This window comes from Cervus elaphus, chromosome 29 (genome assembly GCF_910594005.1).
Source record: "Cervus elaphus chromosome 29, mCerEla1.1, whole genome shotgun sequence".
NCBI lineage: Eukaryota > Metazoa > Chordata > Mammalia > Artiodactyla > Cervidae > Cervus > Cervus elaphus.
In genome coordinates, this window is record NC_057843.1 from 28,683,498 (window position 1) to 28,704,484 (window position 20,987).

A 20,987-nucleotide genomic window follows, 5' to 3' on the forward strand; every position below is an offset into this window, starting at 1 on the left:
TAGAAGTAAAAGTTATATTTTCTTCCTTTCCAATCCTCATGCTTCATTATTGTTATTATTTTTACTGTATTGGCTACAACTTCTACAATGTTGAATTGTGGTGATTGTAGCAGGCATTTTCTTTTTAGTGGTTACTAAAATTTTGCCATTAAGGATAAGATTTCTCACAGAGGTCTTTGGGTAAAAAGATTTCCATTCTGGTCTTAGCTGGCTAATAGTGTTTTTTGTTTGTTTATTTAGTGAATGAGTGTTGAATTTTACTGAATACCACTTTTTGGCATTTATTGAGATGATCGCATGGCTTTTTTCCTCCTTCAACGTATTAATGTTGTTTTTATTTTGAACTGTCATTTTAATCCTGAAATAAACCCTATTTGGGTATAATATCTTTAAAAATACATAGAAAGGTTAGATTTGAAGGTGTGTTGTTTAGAATTTTGCACTTCTGTGTAAAAAAGTGATCTTGGTCTACACTTTTAGAATTTCAAGCAGAGCACATGGCTCTTTTTTCCGCCTTGCTGGGTTTATTTCATTCCCTGTTATTCTCTAGCCATCCCAAACTCTGAGGACGGCAAGTCTCTGCCTCTACACACTCCCACTAGGTTGTGTTTCTGTTCTTTTCTTGTACATAAGGGTGTTAATCTTGCTTTCATTTTACTTACTTATTTGCTTTAATTTGATCTATTTAAAGTGGACCCTTCCACTCCTAGCCAATAGTCTTTTTTGCAGCATTGTTTCCCATAGCCACTGAGTTTTACAAATTCAGTGGAGGGACTTCCTTGGTGGTTTAGTGGCTAAGACTCCATGCTCCCAGTGCAGGGGGCCAGGGTTCAATCCCTGGTCAGGGAACTAGATCCTGCCTGCTGCAACTAAAGATCCTGCATGCTGCAATGAAGATCAGAGATCCCTCATGTCGAAACTAAGACCCAATGCAGACAGATAAATAAAATAAATACGAAAAAAAAGAATTCAGTGGAAAACCATCTTCACAGTACGATGGATAACACTTCTGTGCTAGGTGTCATCAGCAACACTTAAAAGGCACACTCCTATTTTTTTTAACATAGGCTTTTGGTGAAAGTGTTGGCTGTGCTCCTTAGAGAATGCTATATTCTACGGCAGTTTAACAAAATTGTACATGTTTACAATCCAAAAAGGTATGGTCATTTCCAACACATGGCATTCTGTATTTTTCACATCACATCTAACCCTAGGGTTAGAAATAGAATGACTTCTTTAAAATGCATTTTGTTTCAGTACTAAGTTCAACAACACACGCTTTTAGTGGGAGAATTCTTCGTTGTTTCTTTGGCTAAGTTCTTTTAAAACATTCTGACTTTGCATTTCAACTCGTTCAAAGAACACTTTATTAAAGTTGATAACTATATTATTTCAACAGCCGCTATCCACTGGTGAAAGATATGAGAAAGACTCACTTATTTGTATAAGTGGGTACCTCAGATTTCAAGATATTTTGGCTAAACTAACTCTAGTTCTGTTTATTCTAGTGTATGTTCAGCACAAAGTTAGGCCAACCAGCATGTGTATAATTAACTTAATGAAAATTACATTTCCTGAAATATGTTGCAATATATAAGTTTTTGTTGTTTTTTGCTTAGAATGCTGAAGGGATTTTTTTCCCCTACAGAAGTAGTATAAAACATTTATTTCTGTTTCCATATGAATCCACAAGCTTTATTTAGCCCAGATGTTAGGAGAAGCACATCAATGCAACTACCTACTATCATTCCTTTCTCAACTAATAGCATCTAAAATCATCTTCATTTCTTTGCAGGTGAGATTTTCATAAGCTGGGAAGGTTTTAAATGTAGTCTGAGAACAGGATTGTCTATCACACTGTGTTTCCTGTCATCATTAAGGGGTTATTTCTTGTTTTTGTTTTTTTAAAGATTAGTACATGAATCATACATTGCCACTATATTTTGTTTACTAATACTTTTGTGTAGTGAACACTTTACTTATAGAGAGCTTAGTGGTTCTTGGAGACATTTTCATCCATTTATTCTCAGAGCAAGAGGAAGGATCAAGAGATTCTTGAAGATTTTAAATTTCTGCTGACTCCGAGTAAGTGTACACGTACCTTTCATTGCTAAAGCATCCATAAGGCATGTTTTAGAATGAAATAATTGTTTCTCTCTTGCCCTTTGAATTCTTTTTCATTTTTTATTTGCTTTATTCCTTCTTCACATAATTTTCTTCCCTTTCTTCTCCATTTTCTTCTTTCTCCCTCTCATTGCTTCCCAGAGAGAGGGTCTTATGTGGTGACCTTGTTCAGGAAAACAAGTCTTGTCTGAACTGGATTTACAGTGCCTTGTTCTTTAGGCAAAGGTTTAGAATAACCAGACATGTCTCAATGTAAACATTTCCCCCAAAGCAAGATAACACTCCAACTTCTCTATTTATGGTCAATTTAAAAGTTAGCCCAGATACTAATGCCACTGTTTTATTTTTTTCTGGTGGGGATGAAACACAGGAAAGCATTTTATCTTGCAGTTGTTAAGGAACAAAGCGTTTACCCACCCACTGAATCCCGCCCAGTTTAACTGAATGAATCTCTGTTGAGAGCACGTTTCTTGACCTGTGATAGGGTGGAATCAGTGGGGTCATAAACTATATGCAAATGAGATGAGATTTACAGAATTTTTCTGGGTTTTTAAAAAAGAACCAGACACATGAAAAGCCTTATAAACTGAAGAACTAAAGTGGTACTTAAAACCAACCCCTAGAATCTCCTCTTTTCCTTTAAAGGCTGTGACTAAAGTTCAAAGAGGCCAGGTCCCCTCCCTCTCCCTCCTCCCTTCTGAATGCAGGACATCTTTTCTGAATCTGAATAAAAACCTTTCAGGCTGGGAATTTATTTCAGGAGAGGCTTAGGGAAAAAAATGTTTGAAGAGTTTGAAGGTTTAGGAAAAAACTTGTGTGAGTATGAGTGTGGGTGGGTATGAGCATGTCTGTGTGTGTACCTACGCATGTGTGTGTACCTATGCATATGTGTGTTTGCACACACATGGGTATGAGGGTGTGTAAATGTGTGTGCTTGCCTGTGAATGCATGTGTCTGTGTGTAGGTGTGGGTGCATGCACATGTGTGGGTGCCTGTGTGTGGTGTGTGGGGTGATTGTGTGGATGGGGTGTGGGTGTGTGCCATGTGTGTGTCTGTGAGTGTGTGTGCCTGTGCGCTGTGACGGGAGAGGCAGCTTGGGATCAGCCAGTGGCGGAGCAGTTAGTACAGAACTAATAGTGAGAAAGGGAGCTGGGGAGAGACTAGAAGAGACGCCACCGACCTTTAACAAAAGCTCAGTTTTGTCCCTGCGGACCCAGCCGGCAGAAGGGACTGGAGAGCTGGGGCGCTCTGCCAGGGAGGTCGGCTCGCTGCAAACCGTTGCGGGCATCCCTGATCATCCCTTTTCCCTGGGAGTCCTGAGCTTGGCAATCGGGAAGTTTTCAAAGCTTCAGCAGCGACTGCAGCCTTGGAGAAGACCAGCAAAGACTGTGGAGTGTGTATGTGAACTTCAGTTCTGTATTTTCTTATGGGGTGGGTTAATGGATTTTTAGTACAAAGAGAGCTGAAACTCAGCTGACCTGAAAGACTGGAATTTCAGCTCTTCCCCTCCCTGGGCTGTTTTTCCTCCCCCTTTCCTCTCAAAGCCCTTTAAATCAGAGATTACCGGGTCAGTGACTCTTATCCCGCCTGCCTGCGCCAAGGGTTTCTAGCTTTTGACTTGGCAAGGAAAACCACTACCTGTAAGTATCTGCTTTATGTATTTCCTCTCCTCTTGACTGTGAACATTCTGCTAGAATGCCCCAGAGGTTATTTGTGTGGTAGCATTAACTCCGAGTAATGATACAAGAAGTAGATCAAGTCTGCTTGCAAAAGTTTAATTCTAATGTAAACTCACAAGGTGGCAAATTGGAGTGTTAAAGAGCCTTATGTCCCAAATGGGAGGCTCTTTATTACATAATACAAATTTATAATTCTCTTCTCAATCTATCCCCAATAGCATTCACCAGTGAAAAAACATTTTTACATTCTGAATTGTCCCTTTTCCCTGCCCCCCCAAATCAGAATATTTCTTTTCAGCTAAACAAAATGGCAAAGAGAAAAAATGCAAAAATTAACAAAACAGATAATATCCTCATGGTATAAAGATACAAAAGTTTGGATGAGATGATTTTTGGATAGCTTTGCTTTAGTTTAGTTATATATGTACATACATATTTAAAGTATGGTTTCTTTTTTTATGGAGTTGAAAGCCAGTGTTGGAGAGGCAAAGAAATCATATTGTTCTGAAGTTTCTGACTGATTTTTAATCTCTTTCATGTATCTGGATTTGGCCTAGAGACTTTTGTGCTGTAGTAAATGATTTTTTTTAGTTGTCATCTGGATCCCAGAAATAATTTTCAAGGCATTTAAGTTTTGTTTCTGTTTTTTTCAATGCTTGTGTGCAGTCTTGTTGTGTGGTATGAATTACAAAGCTTAAAAAGAGCATTTCGGGGGCTGGTTGGAGTTTATGGCCTGGGAATCTTGCTGGAGAGATTAACCTCTTCAGGACTATTTTACAGACCTAAGCAGGAGATCCTAATGTTTTACAGGTTTCTGCTCCAGAAAAGTGATGCCACCATATTCAGCACTGCTTAAAGCTTGAAGCTTTGCTTCTTAGTCCTCTGCTTTTCTTTGATAAAATTGCCTTCAGAAATAACACTAGGAAAGTGTTAAATACTTTCCCTCTTTCTCTTCATCAAAGATCCTCAAAACCCAATGTCCCTAAGAACCACTTGGGGTAAGGCAGGCACCTAGGCCGCACCCCCAGAGGAGTTTAGACTTGGTGGGCCGGGGGTGGGGGGCTGAGGGGGTGGGGGGTGGAGGGGGCAGGAATTTCCCCGGTGATTCTCATGCAGGCAAGATCACACTTGGATGAGTAGTGCTTTACATCGTTCTTGGCAAATTAAATTCTTGTCATGTGCTCAGTTAATGTTAAACCTCACACCTAAGTAATAAGCTTGAGTGTGAGCTGATGTTGAACACAAGTTACATGAAGCATGGTTTTGCATGCTTGACTGACAAACTAGAACTTTTAACCAGCTCTCCTGCCATGAGTAAGAAAAGCAGTCAGGGAAATGTGCCCCGATTCCTTGTGTTGGACTGTGTGGTCTGACCTGCTCTGCATGGCCAAGTTATGTTTGTCTTGGAAACTTTAAGCCCAAGGCTATTCTTAGTTCTTTATCAACCTGCTGGGAATGGTCTGCTCTTGGGGACAGATTAGGCTGAGTGGGTTGAACTGAGTTGGATTATTTCTTGGGACCTGTTCAGTAGAAGTATAATTCCTAGAAATCTGTTTTGATTGGACAAACTCACCAGGATTGGGAGAAATAGGAAATGATTCCTCCATCATGTTGAGGTTCTCATTAGACAGCATATGAAAGGAAGAACTCAGCTTCCATCCCTGTCACCAGTGACAATGAATGACATAATATATTTACAGTAAAAAGAAAATAGGATATGGTCATCAGTGCCCTTTTCTTTTTTTCCTCTCTTCATTCCAGATATTTGTAGGTGCCTGCTACATGCCAGGCTCTGGGCTGGTGCCAAGGATTCAGAAAGATCAGTGTATATAATATGGATAGACACTTTGTCTTCATGGTGTTTCATGTCTTAGGTGTCGCTAACCGATCTTATATGAGTCACCTATTCTTGCTAACTTTCACTTCTGCCATCAATAAAACAAAAGTGTTGAATTAAATGCGCTTCCGGTATCTTTCTAACTCTGATATTCTGACATTGATGGGTATGCCTCAGTCTTCTAAACATAGATATAGAGGGGTAAGAGCTTTTCAGTGTTTGCTTTGACCACAGGCCCAAAGATTTGGCTTATTGCTTTTCTTAAAAATTTAAAAAAAGTACCATTGAAGTTTTCTTTCATGAAGAATCAAGACTGCTGATCTAGTGAGTTATAGACAAACGCCACCTTTTCAGAGCACACAGTCATGCTCACAATGGAAGCCTGTAACTCTCTGGAAAAGCTGTTCCCTGGGCTGGGTTACATGGGCCAGCAGCCTCTTATCTTGTCTGAATCTGGTGTTGCTCAGCCTTTGGAGAGCTGGGTGGTCTGAACAGGGCTTGCCGGCTTCCATACTTGCACAGCTTGCTCCTTGACCCTTTCATTCAAGTGGTTTGATAGCTTTTGTGCTGCTGGGTGAGGCTCAAACAGAGACCTTAGAGGGGCTGGAGGAAAAAACAAAACAAAACAAGTCCCTAATGAAATCTTACATTTTTTGTATACTGTAGTTTCTTTTACTGCAGTGAATGGGGCAACATTTCAAAGGGTTCTAAAACTTGACCATCAAGATAAGAAGATCAAAATATAGGCATGATCTATGTGTTTTTCTGACAAAATGAAGCCTCCAGCTGTCTGAAGACACTGCATTAGGATGGGGAAGTGCTCACTGGAGGACAGAGTATAGGGATCTTGCAAAGTTAAGATATTTTTGACAAAAAATCTTCTCTCTTGTTGGTAAGTTTAATGGGGAGGGCAAAATAGGCTTTGGTTTCACTTTCACCCCTCTCTTTTTCTGAGTTGTTGATAGGATGTCAGAAGACTCCTTTAGTGCATCGTCAGCGGCTGCTAAGATTGTCATTCTTTGCTCTCAACTTTGTCCCTGAAACCTTCGTATCTGGCTTCCTTAGAGAGAGAAGCAGATAATGCTCCAGGACTCAGCTGAGCTCCAAGTCCTTCCATTGACATGGCCCACCTCCCTGGGATCCATCTCTGCATCCTATCAAGTGTTACCATCTGCTCAGTATTTACAGATGCTCCTTGAATTCTTCTCTTACCATAAACAAACCAGGACTTTATCTTATGAGGTTGCACTCAATACCACAGTATTTTCTATCCCAGGTCTAAATTTCTTGTTAGCACAATTTTTTTTTTTTTCATTTTGTAAATTATAAGCCAAAATCATTGAGTAGTTATGAGAATTCCAGAGGGGATCAGAATTCCCAGATGAAGATTCATCCAAATGTTCAAATGTTGTTGAGTGTTTCCTATCAAATCCTGTTTATTGCCTAGATTTGTTTTTGTTTCCGTAAAAGTGATTCTTCTTGAAAAAAAAAAACACAATAACATCCAAGAGCAGTGCCTTAGTTCTGTTTTATATAAATCTTCTCTTTTGCTATCACGTGGTAGGATGAAATATTGTTGTCAGTAGGCATTAGTGCCTGTTGTGAAAACAAAAGGTAGTGTTTGTAGACAGCCCTCTTCAATATTAAATCAGAGTGGTATAGTAGAAAAAAAAGAATGGCCTTTGGATAAATTTCAATTGGGTTCCCATCCTAGGCTGTAATGTTCTTTGGTTTTATGATGTTGGCCAAGTTACTTACCAGTTTCCTTGGGAGTAAAATAAATGTGTTGATGCTTACCTTCCCAGGTATTTAGAAGGGCTAAATGACATTTGGAAAGCACCCAGGATGGTATATGACATACGACTGGTTCTCAGTAAACATTTCTTCTTTAGAAGAGGACTAACAGGTATGAAGGCTGGAAAGAGTTGAATGTGTGACAAGCCACTCAATTTATAGGTCAAAGGCGAAATGGGAAATAGAGCTTTCTTCCAGGCCTCATAGACTGGGCAGAACGGATATCTGTCCACCACTTCCTCAGCTTTACCTTGATTCCTTCTTCCAGGTTAAGAAGAAGCATGAAACAGATTCATAAGCTCAGAGATCGCCAGAGGGATTCATAGGGAGAGAACAAAGGCAGTGTGAAAATCATTCTGTCCTCTTCTACCTGACCCTTCTGAATTAGAGACTTGTACAGCCGTTTCAGATGCATATATAAGGAGAGGAATCAACTTGTTTCTCTTGGGATTTTGCTCTACTGTAGCAGGCAGCCCAGCCTCAAGGGGGAGTATTTGTTTGTGATTTTGAAACTCTCCAGTTGCCCTGTGGTCAGCCTAGGAGCTGTCACCAAATGGAAAGACACAGCCATTCAGACATGTGGTGTGAGTACTCTATCTCTCTCTGTCTTTCTCACTCTTCTAACCAGTTTTAAGGCCGAAGTTTAAACTGGAGTAAGTCAGTCTCTCAACTTACATCTATGGACCTCCTCTGCACCAAGTCCAGTGACCAAAACTGGAGATAATTTGAGTGAGCAGAACAATCATGGTTGTTATCTTCAAAAAGCTTTCAGACTAAGGTCAAAGGCAGACATGTTTTCAATGACTGCAGGTGGGCATCGTGTGGTAAGGGTATTGCAGGGTTCTATGCCAGCAGTTAACCTAGTCTGGGAGGTTGAGACCTGGAGGAGGGGTAGAATTTAGCCAAATGTAGGGGTAGGCAGGAGAGGGGAAAGGGCATTCTTAGCAGAGGGGACAGCATGAACAAACCATGTAAAGGCCTGGAATGGGGAAATGCCACAAGTTTAGGAAAGAAATGAAAACCCGAGTGACTAGCTTGTTAGTGGCGAGGAGGAGAGTTGTGTGAGAAAGAGGCTGGAGAGATGTCAGGGGACAACTACACAGGAAAATCCAGTCCCGCAGTTAAAGGGACCCCAGGAAGTACCTGACCTACACTCACTCCCTGAGACAAAGAACCCTGCTGACGTCTATACCTCAGCCCTTTCTGTTACTGGATGGCTTTGAAGGAAAGTTCTTTCTCAGAGGAACCCATCCTCCTGGTTCTGTGTATGGGAACCACAGAATAAGACAATTTTTTTTCATCAATTATTGCTCAAGTAAATCTCTGTCCCATACACATGCAGTTGATGTTTTGGAATGTAAATTTATATGTTTGTGTTTGTTGAAAGTGAACTTGGTGGCTTCCATTCATCATTCCAGCCTCCATTATCTAAGATATACATCCTGACTATGTCCTCAGTGATAACAGTTAACCTTGCTGGATTTTGGCTGTCTGTGAACTGGATAAGCTAATCTCTTTATCTTTGTTTAGGAATTTGGAAAATTGTTGAGCCAGAGGGTGCCAAAAGTGGAGCTCTGGGCACCACCCAAGCTGTTTCTCACAGAAAGGTCCAAGTATAAATGAGAAGAACTCAACAGTGTCAATGTGGGCTGATATTCTTGATTTGACAAGAATGCTAAATGTACAGTTCAACTCATCACTGATTTCATCTGTCAATACATGTGTTGAGTGCATATCACACACAGCAGAGAGTTCTGTCCTCCAGCTTTGAAAAACAGAGTCACGCAATTGTGTAGGATGTGACACATGCCCCATGGTGGGTTTAAGTAAAGTGTGACTTCTTTGCAATAGCAGGAAGAAAATCTTTCCAAATGGAATGATGAGGTCTTAGGACATCTTGAAGGAGGCAGTTCACAAGGCATTAACATGTGAGAAGGATTTTAATAAGAATGGAAGCAAAGACATTCCAGGTAGGGCAGACATGAGGAAGGGCATACAGGTGAGAATGTCCATCAAGACCCAGTGATGTAGTACCTGAGGTTGCAGGAGGGGGACGCCTGTGGTTTGGGGATACAGAAACCCAGAGGTGATGGCCAAAGACCATGGAAGCAGCTATGTAGTGGGAAGCCAGGTGAGGTCAGATTTTAAAGAATACTGTATTTTCAATGATACTATATGACCAAGAGAGAACAAAACAGAGGATGGAAAGAAAAGGAAGAGAAGATAAAGGAGAAAGAAGCATTTGTGAGATAGAAAGGGAAACGGGAAGTGTATTGAGTCACAGAAGCGATTGTGCAGACAGTGTGGGTGGAGGGCATTGTTGGGCACTATTGAGATCAGAATGGACTGTTCAGAGATCAGAATGGACTGATCATCAGAAAGAACTGTTCAGAGAAAAGTCCAGTTTGCTGTCTCCATTAGGCAGTCACTGGCAGCCTTTGAGACAGCCATTTCAGTGGACTGGTAGTAATTTCCTTTTAGGAAATACAAGGCTGGTGAAGGAGTGGGTAGAGATATGTTTATTTGGCTGTGCCAGGTCTTAGTTAAGGCACGTGGAATCTTCAGTCTTTGTTGCAACACATAGGCCCTTTCAGTCGCAGCATGTGGAATCTAGTTCCTTGACCAGGGATCAAACCTTGGCCCCCTGCATTGGGAGTGCAGAGTCTTAGCCACTGGACCACCATGGAAGTCCTGAGACAATGTTCCAAGGAGACAGTATTGTTGGTCATATTGAGATATATAATGGGAAAGGGTAAAAGTAAATGTTTGGTGACTATTATAGCAATAGTCATAATAACAGTAGTGGTAGTAAAAAGCACTAACATTTATTGAACACCCACTCTGTACTTAGGTGTGCTCACCATAATGACCTCATTTTATTACCTCCTTATAGACTCTTTCTCTAAATACAGTCACATACTGAGGTCCTGGGCATTAGGATTTCAGTATATGAATTTTGGATGAATGAAATTCAGCCCATAACACATTACCACCATATCATCTTGCAGTAGTTAGCTGATCTTCCAAATTCTTTAGATATTACTGCAGCCAAAGAAAATAGAATAAAACCTGTGGTCTCATAAACCCACATTTAAAAATAGTTTCTATTGCACTCTGGATTTAGAGTTTGCTTCAGGATGAGGTGACGGGGAAAATTCCTCAAGCAGGACTCCCTTTGCATTTTCGAAAATCTCAGATGGCACCCATTTTGCCTTTTCTTATTTGGCCATAAAGCCCACACGGTGCTGACCTGTTTGTGTTAGGAATGAGCAGTCTGCCCTGTGCACCATTTTGTATTACAGAGGCTATGTCACTTCAGTCATTAATTGTTGCTGAATCGCTTTATTGGGAACTACTAGTCTTTATTTACTTCTCATGAAGTGGAATTCCCTGGTCTGTGGCTTTATAAGTTGCTTTGATGCCAGGCCCTTATGGTGCATGTACATCACACGCTATGGGATACAGTGGTAGGATGACTCTGGAGGTCCTCAAGTATCTCTTTCTGCACCACAGTTTGCCTACATTAAGAATGCCAATTGATGGTAACTGTGTGAGCTGACACAGACACGGCCAGAGATCACATGGCATTGCATAGCAGCCTAACTGTCAAAGACAGCTCCGTGCTTACAGGCCCCACATCTGAATTGCTAGCTCTGTGGCCAGAGAATTCTGACATGAGGACTTTAAAACCTAAAACTTAAGACTTCAGCCTTTCAAAATTAAGATTTTTCAGAATTTTTAAGACTTAGACTCAAGACTTTAACATAATAACATGGTAAGGAGAACATGTACCTTTGATGTGCATGCTCAGTCATGTCCAACTCTTTGCGACCCCACCAGGCTCCTCTGTCCGTGGGATTCTCTAGGCAAGAATACTGGAGTGGGTTGCCGTTTCCTCTTCCAGGGGCCTTGGAGGTGGCTCCCCAGCCCTAGTCTTACTACTTCACTCTACTGAGGTGGTTTTCAGACATGTCAAAGAACCTAGCTTCAGTCTGGGCACCAAAGTTCCTTTGACCTCTTATACTTATAGGAGAAGGAAAGAAAAGTGCAGTTGTTTCCAGCAGCAATTCTCAATTCTGGTCGCTCATTAAAAAAGTTTTGAGTTCACGTGCCTGGACCCCCACCAATATAAATTAAATCTCAAACTCTGGGAGAGGTGCTTGAATGATGGGGAAGGGAAGTCAGTGATGGGCCTCACTAGTGTAGGGGTGATGCCAGAGCCAGCTCTTTCACTTGGTGTTTCCCGTTGTCAACACTAGGGCAGACCACCTTGAACCTTCACGGAGATTGCTGCTTCCTTCTGGGCCAGTGGAGTGGGGCTAAAACCAGGAGGGTGAAGTCTCCCCTGCAGCCAGTTCGTATCCTCAGGTCCTGGGAGACCTGGATCAACCGCCACATTGCATACCTCTAGGGGGCGCCATTCACTTTGGGGGCTGTGAAAACAGCACCTTTGGCCCCCTTGGGGCACAGTTACGACACAGACATTGCCCTGGAATTTGGTGTACTGACCTGAGTGAAACTAAGGGAAGGACTCCCAACGCCTCTGGTCAACACTGTAAACATTAATTTGGTTTCCCACGAAAAATTCTTCCACCATGATGAGTTTATGTAGTGCTGAGTGGCATCACATTTCGAATTGCACTTGCCAGTTAGTCTGGACACCCATGCCTATGGTAAACGTCTTCTTGTGTGTGCATGCATGCTAAGTCTCTTCAGTCGTCTCTGACTTTCTGCGACCGTATGGACTGTAGCCCGCCAGGCTCTTCTGTCCATGGAATTCTCCAGGCAAGAATACTGGAGTGGGTTGCCATTTTACTTCTAGACAAATTATTTGAAAACCAACTTTAAAAAAATAGCTTATTTGTGTCTTGGAGACTCTAAGGAAGTACTTTAGCCAAGAGTACTTTTGTGCTCTGTGTTTTTTTCCTTTAAAATACTTCTCTAACTTATTGGTGTTTGGTATTGTTTTATACTGCTGTTCTTATATTGTACATTGCTTTATTCTCCACCACAGATTTGCTCAACAGTAAGTCATCTAATCAGACTTTCAGATACTTTATTTACAGCCTGTGATGTTTATGGAGATTTCATTTTTGAACCAGTACTTGAAGCGTTTTTAGTCTGGCTGGCTGAGCGCATCTTCGCACTTTCCATAGCCCACCCCAAGTTCTGCCAAAGGAAGCAGATCAAGGTTGGCTTTTGTTCATGCAGTTAAGAATCTTAAAGCAGTTAAGCTCAGTGGGTCACAGAGGTATCAGGGACTCCTGCGTGTGCAGAACTAACCCTGGCGCTGGGTTATGTGTTCACATGTGGAGTCTCAATGTGGGAGCGTGTCTTAGGAACCAGGGAGACTTGATGGTGTCTGAGTGGCCCTTGAGGAGCAGGGGACACACAGACCCCAGAGAGGACAGAGCTAGGCTGCCTGGAGAAAGTCACACTCATTTCCAGGCTTTAGAAGTGGTGCAAGTGAGAAGTCGCTGTGGTTTGTCTTGTTTGCTTTTGGCTGCTGGTGGCTCTACACAGCTTTATGCAAAATTTTCTACCTCTGTCTGGATGTTACTGGAGGGTCAGTTCAACCTCAATTGTGGAGCATGTCCAAGGATGGCTCAACTAATAACTTTTAGAAAATTAATAAACTTTAGTTTTTGAGCAGATTTAGGTTTATAGGAAGACTGAGCAGAAAGTGCAGAGAGTTCTCACATTCCCTCCCTTCAGTTTCCCCAGTTATTAACATCTTGGTTTAGTCTGGTATGTTTGCTACAACTGATGAGCCAATAACGTTTATCTAAAGCCCATAGTTTATATTAGGGTTCATTTAGGGTTTATATTAGGGTTTATTTGTGTTGTCCCTTCTGTGTGTGTTGACAAATGTTTAGTGACATGCATCCACTATTACAGTGGTAACATTTTCAGTGTGTTTTAGAAAAAAAAACAACAAAACTTTGATTCGCCTGGGGTAGAAAGGGGAGGAGAGGAAACTGGCTTTGGTTGAGCCTTGTGTGTGTCTTGGGGACCTCAGTTGAGCCACGATTTATTTATATATAATAGTACATTTAACTATTTGGCAACCCTGAAATGTGTCAGTTATTGCATAGATGAGGAAACGGAGCCCAGGGAAGAATGAGAACCTTGTTCAGGGAAATGATTGAACCAGGAAAGATATACCAGTCTGGTAGAGTTGATTGAGAATCTGTGCTGATTACCACTATATTTTCTTTCACTTCAGCTCCAATCCTGCATCAGAGAATTAAGCCCTCTATCCTTCTTTGTATAGTACTGATAAATCAGAAAGTTGTTTACAGAGTTATTTGTAAACAAACAAGTATTTGTTTAAAAAAAAAGTGAACTGTTAAGTTTAAGTATCACAATAGTTTACTGCATCTCAGTATATAATACTGTGGTTTACTTGCCACACTCTGCTTATGTTAATGAATAAAGCAGCAGGCCCAAGCAATTTTTTTCAACCTTTGGCAAATCACAGCCTCTTAGGCCCCTATTTCCTCACCTTGACCTTGGGTGCTACAGCGAACAGGGTGAATCTGGGCTCTCCAGCTTGTCTGCTGCGATTGAATTCCACCTCCATGGTTTATTAACATTTGCCTTGAACAAGTTATTTATCTGTTTTCTTAGAGTCTTTGGTATAGGATCTATTCCATAACTTGTTGTGAAGATTAAATGAGTTAAAACAGTACCAGAGGTGAAGTAAATACATAACACATGATGCTGCTGTTGCTGAAGATAACATGTACAATTTGGAGGAGAAGCTCCTTCCAGTTCTGTAATTCTGTCAATGGATATAGTTAGTTATAGCGAATATGAGTGTTTTCTATCCTAAGTTATTCAATTAAAACAAGCTGTTGTGAAAATTTGTATGATACAACCCTCTGACTAAAAGCAAAATGAAAATAAATTATGGCCATTTCCTAATGTTCAGGTAAATACCTCTGATAACTTAAGAAACTTTAATAGTCATTAAGAATAAAACTATAAATCGAGGCACAAAGTCTTTTCCCTCTGTGATCAGTTTTTTCTATCTTTGAAGGTAGTTTTAGTAGAAAGTCTTCGTAAAGAAAGGTTGAATGTCTGGTTTCCAAAGAGTGCCCTGGAATTTGGATTTCTGATGTAGATTCATTAACTGTGGATTTATCAAGTGTGAGCAGAAACTTTGTAGATACCATGTGGCCATCCTGTATTTTAATCATTTTAATTCTATGACTAATGTCTCTTGAATGATTTTTCAAAGAACCTGGATTTTTAAATTAAAAATGGTTTTCTATAAGTTTGCAAACTTTGGACTTAATGATTTCTTTCTGCAGGAATTCTTAGAGCCTTTAATAAGCTCATATTATACTGTAAATCTCTAAAAGGAGTTTTTGGCATTCTGTACTTCATGTATATTTGGATATAGAAGACTTGTGGAAAACTTTTTAACATCTCCAACATGTGCATTAAAAAAAAACACAGCTTGCAAACTATGGCCCTTTTCAGCAAGATAGACACTGAAGTGTTGAAAAATCTAAGAAAGGAAACCTTCTAATGAGTTTTTGTGATAGTCAAAGATCCGTATTGGCAACCCTGTGCTTGATGGTACAACCCAAGGGGTCTTTCTTTCCATAGTTTTCTGAGTCTGTGCTTCCTTTGACTGAAGCCAAATGTGGCCTCTGTACCCTGACACCAAATTAAATCTCAGAGGTAGACTTTTGGGTGGAGTAGAAAAGAATAGCTTAATTGCTTTGGCAGGCAAAGGGGCCACAGTCGGCTAAGGCCCTCAAAACTAAGTGTTCCAACCTGGAGTAGGCAGTGAGAAGTTTTATAGTAATGGTTCAAAGAGAGTGTGACAGCTCAGGGCATTCTTCTCATTGGTTAGTGGTGAGGTAGTGGGAGTCAGCATCCTCAACCTTCTGGGTCCAACTGATCTTGGGTCTAAGTGCTTGTGGGCAGTTTATGGTTAACTTCTCCCACCTGGTGAGAGTTTCAGTGTCTGCAAAACAGCTCAAAGATATTGTCATGTATGTCCCATGAGGGGGAACCAGGACCCTACCCCAAAGCTGCACTATTATTTCTTAACTGTTCTTCCCTTGTCTCTGCATCCTCTCGCTTCCCTAATTAGTGACTATTTGAACCTGCCAGTGGAAACTCAAGGAAGGTCACGGTGGCTGAATGAAGCCTATTTCCTGTAATCAAGAAATGGGGGACAAAGAAAGATTTTTATGTTTGGTGGCTCCACAAGGTCCAGCTTAATTTCATGATCTAGAGTCAGTTCAGTTCAGTCGCTCAGTCATGTCCAATTCTTTGTCACCTCATGGACTGTGGCACGCCAGGCCTCCCTGTCCATCATCCACTCCAGAGTTTACCCAAACTCATGTCCATTGAGTTGGTGAGGCCATCCAACCATCTCATCCTCTGTCATCCCCTTTTCCTCCTGCCTTCAATTTTTCCCAGCATAAGGGTCTTTTCCAATGAGTCAGTTCTTCACATCAGGTGGCCAAAGTATTGGAGTTTCAGCTTTAACATCAGTCCTTCCAGTGAATATTCAGGACTGATTTCCCTTAGGATTGACTGGTTTGATCTCCTTTCAGTCCAAGGGACTCTCAAGAATCTTCTCCAACACCATAGTTCAAAAGCATCAATTCTTTGGTGCTCAGCTTTCTTTATAGTCCAACTCTCACATCCATACATGACTCCTGGAAAAACCATAGCCTTGACTAGACGGACCTTTGTTGGCAAAGTAATGTCTCTGCATTTTAATATGCAGGTTGGTCATAGCTCTTCCAAGGAGCAAGTGTCTTCTAATTTCATGGCTGCAGTTATCATCTGCAGTGATTTTGGAGCTCCCAAAAACAAAGTCTGTCACTGTTTCCACTGTTTCCCCATCTATTTGCCATGAAGTGATGGGATCAGATGCCATGATCTTAGTTTTCTGAATGTTGAGCTTTAAGCCAACTTTTCACTCTCCTCTTTCACTTTCATTAAGAAGCTTTTTAGTTCTTCACTTTCTGCCATAAGGGTGCTGTTATCTGCATATCTGAGGTTATCGATATTTCTCCCGGCAATCTTGATTCCAGCTTGTGCTTCTTCCAGCCCAGCATTTCTCATGATGTACTCTGCATATAAGTTAAATAAGCAGGGTGACAATATACAGCCTTGACATACTCCTTTCCCTATTTGGAATCAGTCTGTTGTTTCATGTCTAGTTCTAACTGAAAGGAATATTATTGGACTAAGCACCTGTGATTTAGGGTGAGCTGCATGGGTTAGGAGACATTGCATGGGTCTGGATGTCAGGAGACCTTAGGTTCCAATGCAGGCTCATTTCCAGATTATGGATAATCTTGGTGTTTAAAGACAATTAAAGATGACAATTTAGGTGATACACACAAACTTAACACTTCATGGAGTGAATAGTCTCCTTTGAGAGAACTGCAAATGGGCAAAAGGCGAGAAGCTTTTATAAGATAATGAATAAAAAGAAAACATCTGATTAGCTGGGGCTGGGTTGACAAAGTCAACCTTCTTTAGGGTAAGAAGGCCCAGAATTGGTGTTTGGGGATTGGCTGACTAAATACACCGTGTTTCTGGTCAAGCAGAACATTTACAGGGACATGAAGGTTTGGTTGGCTGACATGGCATCCTGGGAGGGAGTGGCTCCGTCTTGGGCCTTAACAGTTATTTCAACATTGGGTAAAATCACTTAATTGCCATAGGGCTTCCTTTCTTCTGTAAAATAAATGGGCTTCTACATGAGGAAATCCAGTGTTCATGGACATAAAAAAAAAAAAAATAAGCCAAATCTCAAGTAAATAAAGGAATGCAAGTTAAAATAGTGACAGGCTACATTTCACTTGGAAAGTGAGGAACAATTAAAGGGGATGATATTGAATATCAGTGGGACCAAGGCTGGTAAGGGGGTAGATTAGTGCCATCTTTCCATATAGTATCACATCAAGAACCTGGTGTGCTGCAGTCCATGGGGTTTCACAGAGTCAGACATGACTGAGCAACTGAACTGAACTAAAGAAACTCTAAATAAGTTGTGCATCCTTTGATCTTATAATCCCACTTCCAAACAACCATCAAAAGGAAAGAACTAGAAAAACAAGCTGATTTAATTAAAGATTTTTCAACACAATCTATTAACCTAGTAACTAGCTCAATGTAACAATGAAATGACTATAGATGTCCATGTAGAGGAGGCAGTGCACAAATGAAAAGTAAAGATCACAAGGAATGTTTAATAATATGGAAAATGCTTAGAAAAGAATGTTATATTACTGAAAAAGAATTATATGCAATTCTTTTTATAGTGTAGTTCTAATTAAATTTAAAAACTGTGTACATATACATACTTAAGAAAACCTAAGGGTGTTTTCTTTGGGTATTGGGAAAGTGTATTTTTTCCTTTTCATTATGTTTTTATATTTTTGTCCTTTAGTTAATGAGCGTGCATTTCTTTTATACACACAAAAGGAAGTTATTTTCAGAAAAAGCTAAATTGATAAATGAAATGAAGGATAAAAACTGATTGATTTCTGAGTGTTCTTATAAACCACACATCTGTGATTTAGATTCCATTTTAGAAAAAAATTGGCAGAATGAAGGAAGCAAAACGTTATAAACAAAATCAATACATATTTTATTGATTTAATAGAGTGGAATTTGGAACTGGCTTGCTTGCCTTGAGGCCTTTAAACTGTGCTTGTAGTGTAAGGAGTTGGAACACTCAGATATGGATAGGCAGGATTTCTGCGTTAATTAAATGATCTTAAAGTAACAGCTACTTCCTTGAAAGAACATTGCCTCCAGTGAAACTTTAACTCCTGCAATAGCCAACCATTACTGTCTGGGACCATATAGGAAATTGTTTAGGGTTTGCATACTGTAGGAAAAAGGCCCCAGGGATAGTGAAGCAATAGCAGAGTTTAAGATTTTGTTGTAATGCGAAGTGGTATAATACAGCAGTTAAGTGCACAGGTCCTGGGGTCAGTAAATATGGGTTATAATTGCAAGGACACAGACTTGAGTCAAGCTCAACACGTTGGGCCAGTAACTTAACCTCTTTTACTTTATTTTCCCAATCTGTAAAATCATTGCTTTTGAAAACCACTGTCGGAGTTGAGATATCGTATACAAAGTCCTTTGAACAATGCCTAATCCATAGTAAGCACTTAATATATTGTGTTTTTTACATGATTATGATGTCACGTCCTTAACTCATGGTTTATTTATCTATAAAATCAGCATGATAATAGTAACTGCTTTGTAGGTTTGTTGTGAGAAATAAATGAAAATAAACATATAAAGAATATGTCTCAGTGCTGTATATATATATATATATATATATACACACACACACACATAGTAAGCAAAAAGTACTAGTTGTCAAAAAATGAGAAAAGACATTCAGCCTTCCATATCTGTGCATTTCGTATGTATGTAGCCAATGACTGAAAATATTTGAAAAAAAATTCCAGAAGTTTCCAAAAAGCAAACTTTGAATTTGCTGTGTACTAGCAACTATTTACACAGCATTTACATTGTATTAAGGTATGATAAGTAATCTAAAGATGATTTAAAATATATGGGAGGATGTTGCATGGGTTATATGTAAATACTATGCTATTACTGCCAAAATATTGACTTTCTCTGCCCACTGAACCTGAATAAATCCTCTGCCAACAGAGAACACAGCAGGCTAGTACCTCAGGACGGTGCCTCTCTTCCTTGTGGAACTGAGAGACTTCATATAGCCTGGGTCTCCTGGTTTTAGGGTAAATGATAAGACTCAGACTAATAAAGTGAAAGTGAAAGTTGCTAAGTCTTGTCTGACTCTTTGCAACCCCATGGACTATACAGTCCATGGAATTCTCCAGGCCAGAATACTGGAGTGAGTAGCCTTTCCCTTCTCCAGGGGATCTTCCCAACCCAGGGATAAAGTCTTGCATTATCCTTCTTGCTTTGTTTCAAAGCCATCATAGCTGGCAACAGGTAGCCAGGTAATTGGGTCCCTTTGTCTCTGGTCTATTGTGCTGCGGCCTTCTTTCTGAAATGTAGAAAGAAAGAAAACTACTAGGGATGGTCTGTGGTAAAGGTAAGCACCAGGTGCAGGATATAATTAGCACAGAATTAAAGAATGATAGGTGCAGAATGTAGCTCCTATGGAGTTAGGGGGCCAATAGGTGCAGGATGTAGTTTACACGGGGTCAGATTTGTTGTTCAGTTGTTCAATCATGTCTGACTCTTTGAGACTCCATGGACTGCAGCACACCAGGTTTCTCTGTCCTTCATTATCTCCCAGAGTTTGTTCAAACTCATGTCCATTGAATCAGTGATGCCGTCCAACCATCTCATCCTCTGTCGTCCCCTTCTCCTGCTGTCTTCAGTCTTTTCCAGCATCAAGGTCTTTTCCAGTGAGTTAGCTCTTCGCATCAGGTGGCCAAAGTATTGGAACTTTAACTTCAGGGTCAGCTTAGTTTGGAGAATAGTAAGCCTTGTTGTAGACTACAGATTAGGAACACTTAAAGTAAAAATTAAGAGTGATCAGTCCTGCTCACTGTTCTCTTTATCTTCTTTGTTCTCAGGAGAGAAAAGAAAGAAAAACTCGTTCCTCTTTTTTCCTTTTCAGTGCAACAGTGTCACTCAGGACTTGAGCATCATCCTGCAGTTTGGTGTCTGGGGGAGTGGGGGTGGGGCCTGGAACCAACCTCCGTGGACACAGAGGACAACTGTACTAAAAATTGTTAAGAAAAAATGTTAGAAGTCGCAGTCTATTTCTTTCTTCTCCAGTATTCTATTCTCCCTTTCTGAGAGAATTCTCTCTGGAAAAGCCATGGAGGGTAAGATCGCTGAGGATCCTCTACCCTTGTGGGATCATTGAACAATTAAAACTCCATCTGAGGTGATGAGCTTCTTGAAAGAGAAGAACCAGCTTTGTATTTGTGTATTCTCAGGACTGTTTTTTTGGGCTTCCCAGGTGGTGCTTTTAGTAAAGAATCCACCTGCCAATGCAGGAGACACAGGGACTCAGGTTTGATCCCTGGGGTCAGGAAGATCCTCTGGAAGAGAAAATGGCACCCCACTCCAGTATTCTTGCCTGGAAAATTCCACGGACAGAGGAGACTGGTGGGCTACAGTCCATGGGGTCGCAAAGAGCTGGACACCACTGAGCACAGGGCTGATTTTGTAGTGGCTCAAAAGCAGCTCTATGATGGAGGAAATGGAGCAAGATTGTCAGGATAGAGGACAGAGCGCTTTCCCAGGTTGCCAGAGCCCTGATTCTCCCAGGCTCTGCTGCCTCTGGCTATGACCTCAGGCCAGCCTTAGATTGACTCCTTATTGCTTGTAAAAGGAGCAATTAGACTTCTTTATCTCTCTCAGGGAAAGAAGGTCAAAGCAGGTGGTGGATCTGAAGTCCTTGGTAAAGTCTGTCTAATTCTTAATTTTCTCAACTACAATGCAAAAGAAGAGAACCACTTTCTCTGAGTTTGGATAGTTAAGTTTTTCCCTGGGGGCAGTTCTCCTGATTTCCAGTTCATTGTTCCTGGGTGAATCAATTT

General features: G+C 40.7%; 1 protein-coding gene across 5 annotated transcripts in view; it reads left to right on the forward strand.

The window, feature by feature from the left end:
* Positions 1–3,122: 3,122 nt before the first annotated feature.
* Positions 3,123–20,987, forward strand: part of FREM1 (FRAS1 related extracellular matrix 1) — a 171,123-nt gene continuing 153,258 nt past the window's right edge. For 4 of the 5 annotated variants that reach the window (XM_043891226.1, XM_043891229.1, XM_043891230.1 and 1 more), the window contains exon 1: positions 3,123–3,764. The gene's annotated coding sequence lies outside the window, so the exon portion shown is untranslated. The remainder of the gene's footprint in view (positions 3,765–20,987) is intronic. The other variant, XM_043891227.1, reaches the window with a different exon arrangement.